Here is a 6,365-nt window from a genome sequence, read left to right as displayed (position 1 = left end):
GTTTGGACTGTGTGAACATATTTCCCACTCAAATATAATAGGGAAATACCAGAAGGTTGCCTAAAGCTTTAAAAACTTTTTTTTTTCTTTTCTATTTTTCAGAGCTGGGGACCGAACCCAGGGCCTTGTGCTTGCTAGGCAAATGCTCTACCACTGAGCTAAATCCCCAACCCCTTTAAAAACTTTTAAACATGTGGCTTGGTTTAGCTAGCGCGATAGATGAATTGAAGGCTAGAGAGAGGGATTATGGAGCGCCTAAGGTTGAGTGAAGAGAGGTCTCAGAGCCCCACCCTGAGCCAGCCTCAGAGAGTGGGAAAAACTGGTACCAAAGAGCAGCAGGTGAAGGGGTTGGGGATTTAGCTCAGTGGTAGAGCGATTGCCTAGGAAGCGCAAGGCCCTGGGTTCAGTCCCCAGCTCCGAAAAAAAAGAACCAAAAAAAAAAAAAAAAAAAGAGCAGCAGGTGCAGCAGACAGAGAGGTTGTACCTGGAAGAGGGGAGCTCCATCCTATCCATCCATCCACCTGCCCATCCATGCATTCATCCACATCTCTGTGCATTCACTCATGCGTTCACCCATGTGTGCATCCATTCATCCATCTCTCTGTCTATCCGCCCATGAATGGAACCATCCATCCATGCATCATCCATCTGATCCACACCTCCATTCATTCATCCATACAAACCTACATATGTGCACGCATCCATGTGTGCATCCATCCATGCATCCATTCATCCATGCATCCATCCATGCATCCATTCATCCATGCATCCATTCATCCATCCATCCATGCATCCATTCATCCATCCATCCATGCACCCATGTATCCATGCACCCATGTATCCATTCATCTATCTATTAGCATATCTACCCATCCCTCTACTCATCCATCCACACATGAATTCATTCATTTGTGCACCATTCATCTGATGCATCATGTGTACATGCATGCATGCATGCATCCATCCATACCGTGACTCACCTATCCGTGAATGCATCCATGCATTTGTCTGTCTGTCTGTCCATCCATCCATCCACCCATCTATCCATCTGTCCATCCATCTATTTATCTATGTTATCTATTCATCCATCTATCTGTCCATCCATATATTTATTTATGTCATCTATCTATCTATCTATCTATCTATCTATCTATCTATCTATCTCCATCCATCCATCCATCCATCCATCCATCCATCCATGTCCATCTACACATCCGCCCATCTGCTTAGCTAAGGGAGCTAACTGCAGAGGGGCCCTGAGACAAGGATGTCTGATCCTGACTCTGCCACATGTCTAGGTTTCTGGTGAGGAAAGTCCCTGATGAAGGAATGGCCTTCTTCTGGGGATTTCCTGGGAGAAAGTCCCCTCACTGAGCCCTGGTTGTCCTGGTGCAGCCTCCCAGGTGGCACCTCTTGCTGTGGAGAGGAAGGAGGGAGCACAATGGCAGAGTGGCCTAGGGAGGCCCATGGAGCAGTGAGGGATGGGGAGGGGCAGCTCAGTTGCCCTGGGGAAGGTCCTGCTAGTGCCTGCCTACCGCATCTCATATGCCACCCAGCCCGAACTCTATCTCACACCCACTGGGGTTAGGGTAGAGAGCAGCTTTCCATTAAAAAAAGGTTATTTTTTTTTAAAAATTATTCCATTTAAAAGTGTTTGTGGGCTGGAGAGATGGCTCAGTGGTTAAGAGCATTAGCTGCTTTTCCAGAGGACCCGGGTTCAATTCCTAGCAGCTCACAACTGTTCAGGTCCAGGAGATCTGTCGCTCTCGTACAGATATACACATAGGCAAAAACATCACTGCACATAAACATTGAAAAAAGAAAATTGTTTGTTATGTGTGTATGTGCCTGTGCATATCGTGTGCAAGTTTGGAAGCCAGAAGACAACTTTTCTTTGGGGGGGGGGGTCACCTTTTTTCTTCCACCATGTGTGGGTTCTGGGGATTGAACTCAGCTCATCAGTCTTGACAACAATCACCTATCCCCACTGAGCCATCTTGCCAGTCCCTATATATTTATTTCTAAACTCTCTCTCTCTCTCTCTCTCTCTCTCTCTCTCTCTCTCTCTCTCTGTGTGTGTGTGTGTGTGTGTGTGTGAACTGTGCATAAGTGTGTGTGTCAGGGAGGGTGCACATGTGCCGTGGTGCCTGTGTGGAGGTCACAAGGCAAGCTCAGGACTCAATCCTAGTTACTCCTTTGCTTTGAGGCCGAGTCTCAAAGGCCAGTTGGCAGTGAGCTTCTGGGGTGTTCCTCCTTCCAGCTCACACCTCACAGTAGTAGGAACGTCTGTATTGCAGAATCACCCCCTCTCTGCCTGGCTTTTACGTGGATTCTGAAGATTCGAGTTCAGGTTCTCCTGCTATGTGGCAAACATTCTATCCACTGAACCATCTCATCTGCCCAAAGTGGTGTTTTCGAACCTCTTACTTCCACAACAATGTAAGTGTCAGCTCTGGGCCAGATCTTGCAATAAAGATCAGCTGGCTGCTTGAGATGAACCTTTTCAGGGAGCTGTAACAATTCTAAAGGTATGTGTGCCTGGAGATATAACCTCAGGGTTTAGGAAGCAAAACTTGAACAGGGGCTTGGACAGAGCTACCACATTGGAGAAATGACACCTGGCCTTGGAAGGGAGCTCTAGCCAGACAGCGTCTCCCTCGTATCATTAAAGAAGACTGGACGGTCTTGGCAAGCATTTCTGATGGTAAATAGTTTGCAGCCAACTTATAGCCACTTATAAGCCTGTCAACCCCACAGGCCATCTCTGGAGGCATGGTGCATGTTGCATAGGGCACACATGGTGCACGGTGCATGTTGCATGTTGCATGCATGGCACATGTTGCATGCATGGTGCATGTTGCATGTTGCATGGTTCTTTGTAAGAAAAGCATCTTAGTGAGGCACAGCCTTCCCCTGGCCTGTGATACACTTTCAAAGGACACACTGTGAAAAAGGAGAGCACAAGTTGAAGGAGGTGTAGAACTGAAACATAAAATAGGGCATCTAGAAACATCAAGATTGGTAAGCTGTGTGTGAGCGTGTGTGCACGTGTGTGCAGATTCCCACCCGTGAGCTCGTGCAGAGGTAGAGCAAGAGTGTTGTATTGAGAACAACTGGGGACAGTCATGTAGATTGTCAGGATTGTTTAAGCAGGGTGACAGGACATCAGAAAGTATTGTCATCCGAAACATTTCCGTTCATATGGAAAAGTGTTCAGTAAAATTAAACAGAATGAAAACGGAAGCCACTGTTAAGAGGAGCAATAGCGGGGCTGGGGATTTAGCTCAGTGGTAGAGCGCTTACCTAGGAAGCGCAAGGCCCTGCGTTCGGTCCCCAGCTCCGGAAAAAAAGAACCAAAAAAAAAAAAAAAAAAAAAAAAAAAAAAAGAGGAGCAATAGCAAACATTTAATGGGCAGCAGCTCTCTCACATTTCATGTCAAGACATCAGAATCGCCTTGTTCAGGCCGGGATTGAGGTTCCACGCCCAGCACTGTGGGCTTATGCAGCTCTCCTATAAAGACTCCAAACAAGCCCAGGAGTGAATATTATAACATTAAGAGGGAGAAATAACACTGTCACCTTTTCTTACTAGTGATAAGCTGTCCTCAAACCACTGTCAGGTTTGTTAGCAAATCTCAAGGTAAACTGTAGCAAGAGCCAGCAAGAAGGCTCAGAGAGTAAAGACACTTCCTGCCAAGTCCGATGACCTGAGTTTGATCCCCAGGATCCCGTATGGTGAAAGGAGAGAACCCACTGACCTCCATAGGTGTGTGCATGGTCATGCACACAAATACATTTTTTTTTTAGTTTTAAAAGCAGCCATGAGTCTCTCTGCTAGGTTTGTACATGCACAAATCCAATATGCAAAGGCTGACACTTCCCCTTCATACAAGGAGTAGAAAGGAAATTCAATTTGAAAATTATTAGCTACAATAGCGCTGAGAGTAATAAGGAATCAAGGAGTAAATCTTTTGAGAAATGTGCATGACCTTTCTGGGAGGAAATGGTAAAATTTTATTGAAAGACATAAAGGAGAAAGAGAAGATGCTAATAGGCAGGCAGATTGAATATTACAAGGATTTCAGCTCCCTACTCGCTGCCATGGGGTGAATGCATTGTCATGCTCAGGACTCTCATGCCATTTGCTTGAGCTTATTCCACAGTGGAGACGGAAGAGCAGAGGTTCATCAACAGCTAGAACGATCCTGAGGGAGTTTAAGAGAGGCGGGTTTCTCCTTTTGCATGTAAAGGCTTAGAGCTGGGGTAACTGAGGCAGGCTTGTGCCAGCCCCTGGGTGAGTGGGTAGACTAGCAGATAGAGGGGCTAGGGTTTGGTTTGCAGGAACAGTCTTGGCACATGAGACTTCTTGACTGCCCATTCACTGGGAGAAAGAAGACAGCTGAAACTCTGTTCAGTAGATGGCACTCTGTGATGATGGCCCGTGTCCACTGTCAACATGACCAAATCACCTGGGAGAAAGGCATCTGGATCACATTGATTGAGGTGGGATGATCCGTCCACTGTGGGTGGCACCATCCTGTAGGATGGGAAACTGGCCGGTGTTAAATGAAGAAAGAATCTGAGTGGCTATGCACTCATCATTGTTTCCTGATGGTGGGAGACCAGCTGCTCCAAGCTCCTGTTGCTTTGACTTCCCCACTGTGAGTGATTCTAACCTTAAACCATGAACCAGAATAAACCCTTTCTTCCTTATGTTGCTGTGGCTGGAGTATTTTTTCAGAGTGATAGGAAAAGGAACTAAGAAAGCACTAGAGAAATAAGATCAACATCTCACGAAAACTACAAGCAGTCCCCGTGTCATCTAAAACCTACTCTGTGTGTAAAGGCCACTGTCTGTAGACAGAAACTTTACACACTTTGTAGAATGTTTGTGAAACTGCATAGGGAAGCTTACAAAAGATTCATTCAAAAAGTATAAGTCATTAGGGAAGAAAATTTACCACATACAAATAAACATTTATAAATATCATAACTTATAAAAATAATCCCACATACTGGAAATGAACTATGAAATGTTTATATCCCCACATGAAAAATCAAACACAGAACTTCTCCAAATAAATATAAGAGAGGGAAAAAATACTCCAGTAGAGAAATGGACAAACACATGAATAGGTAACTTATGTAATAGGAAACTCAAAGTCCAATAAACGATTAAAAATACAAATGTCCAACAAAACACCTACAAACACAAACACTCAACAGATAGTTGCAAACACAAACAGCTGCAAACACAAACGCCCAACAAACACCTGTAGATACAAACACCCAACCAAACACCTGTAAACACAAATGCCCCACAAACACCTGCAGATACAAATACCCAACCAAACACCTGTAAACACAAATGCCCAACCAAACACCTGTAAATACAAAGACCCAACCAAACACCTGTAAACACAAATGCCCCACAAACACCTGCAGATACAAATACCCAACAAAACACCTGCAGATACAAACACCCAACCAAACACCTGTAAACACAAATGCCCAACCAAACACCTGTAAATACAAACACCCAACCAAACACCTGTAAACACAAATGGCCAACACAAGACAAGTGTTTCAGTATCCCTCACAATCAGTTGATATAATCAACATGGCAAGAAGCCTACAACAATTTTTAGGTAGGATTTTTGGTTTGAGGTGGTTTCTCAGCTAGGATCTTTTTATATAGCACTGTCTGGCTTGGAACTCACTCTGTATCCTGGACTTGAGCTCACAGCAATCCTTTTGTCTCAGCTTCCTGAATGCTTGGATTGCACCGTGCTGTGAGTAGGTTTGGACTTGCCAAATTCCTTCCAGCTTGCTCTACTGTATCCTCCCCACCCTCTTCTTTTCCCTCCTCCTCTCACTATTCCTATTATTTCTTTTCTCCCAACTCCTCCCCTTTCCCTAGACTTCCCTCCTCCCCTTCCACCTCCTCCTCTCCCTTTCCCCCACTTCCTCCCCTCCCAATTTTCACCCTGCTTTTCTCCCCTTCCTCCTTTTCTCCCCTCTCATCTACCTCTTCCCTTCTCTCTGTCCTTCTCCCTCCTGTGCCTTTTATCTACACACTGGCAACACCTCCTGGAAATCCTTTGTTGGATATCACATTTCACAGCCACCAACTTTCCTTGCTGGTGACTCTGAGGTCGCTCTGTAGTCTCCCTTGGCCCATGTCTCCTCCTGCCGCACCCGTAGCACCTATAATGTGGTTTGCCTTCTCCACAGAGCAAAAACTCCAGGACAATCTGGCTTCCTGCATTTTAGAGTCACCAGCTCCCAACACAATGTCAGATACAAAGTAGGCACTCAAGTGCTTTTGGAGGACACGGATTCTTAGAGAGCAAATTTGCCCCTGC

The sequence above is a fragment of the Rattus norvegicus genome, chromosome 7 (genome assembly GCF_036323735.1).
Source record: "Rattus norvegicus strain BN/NHsdMcwi chromosome 7, GRCr8, whole genome shotgun sequence".
In the NCBI taxonomy this organism is placed as follows: domain Eukaryota; kingdom Metazoa; phylum Chordata; class Mammalia; order Rodentia; family Muridae; genus Rattus; species Rattus norvegicus.
This window is presented reverse-complemented; position numbering follows the sequence as displayed.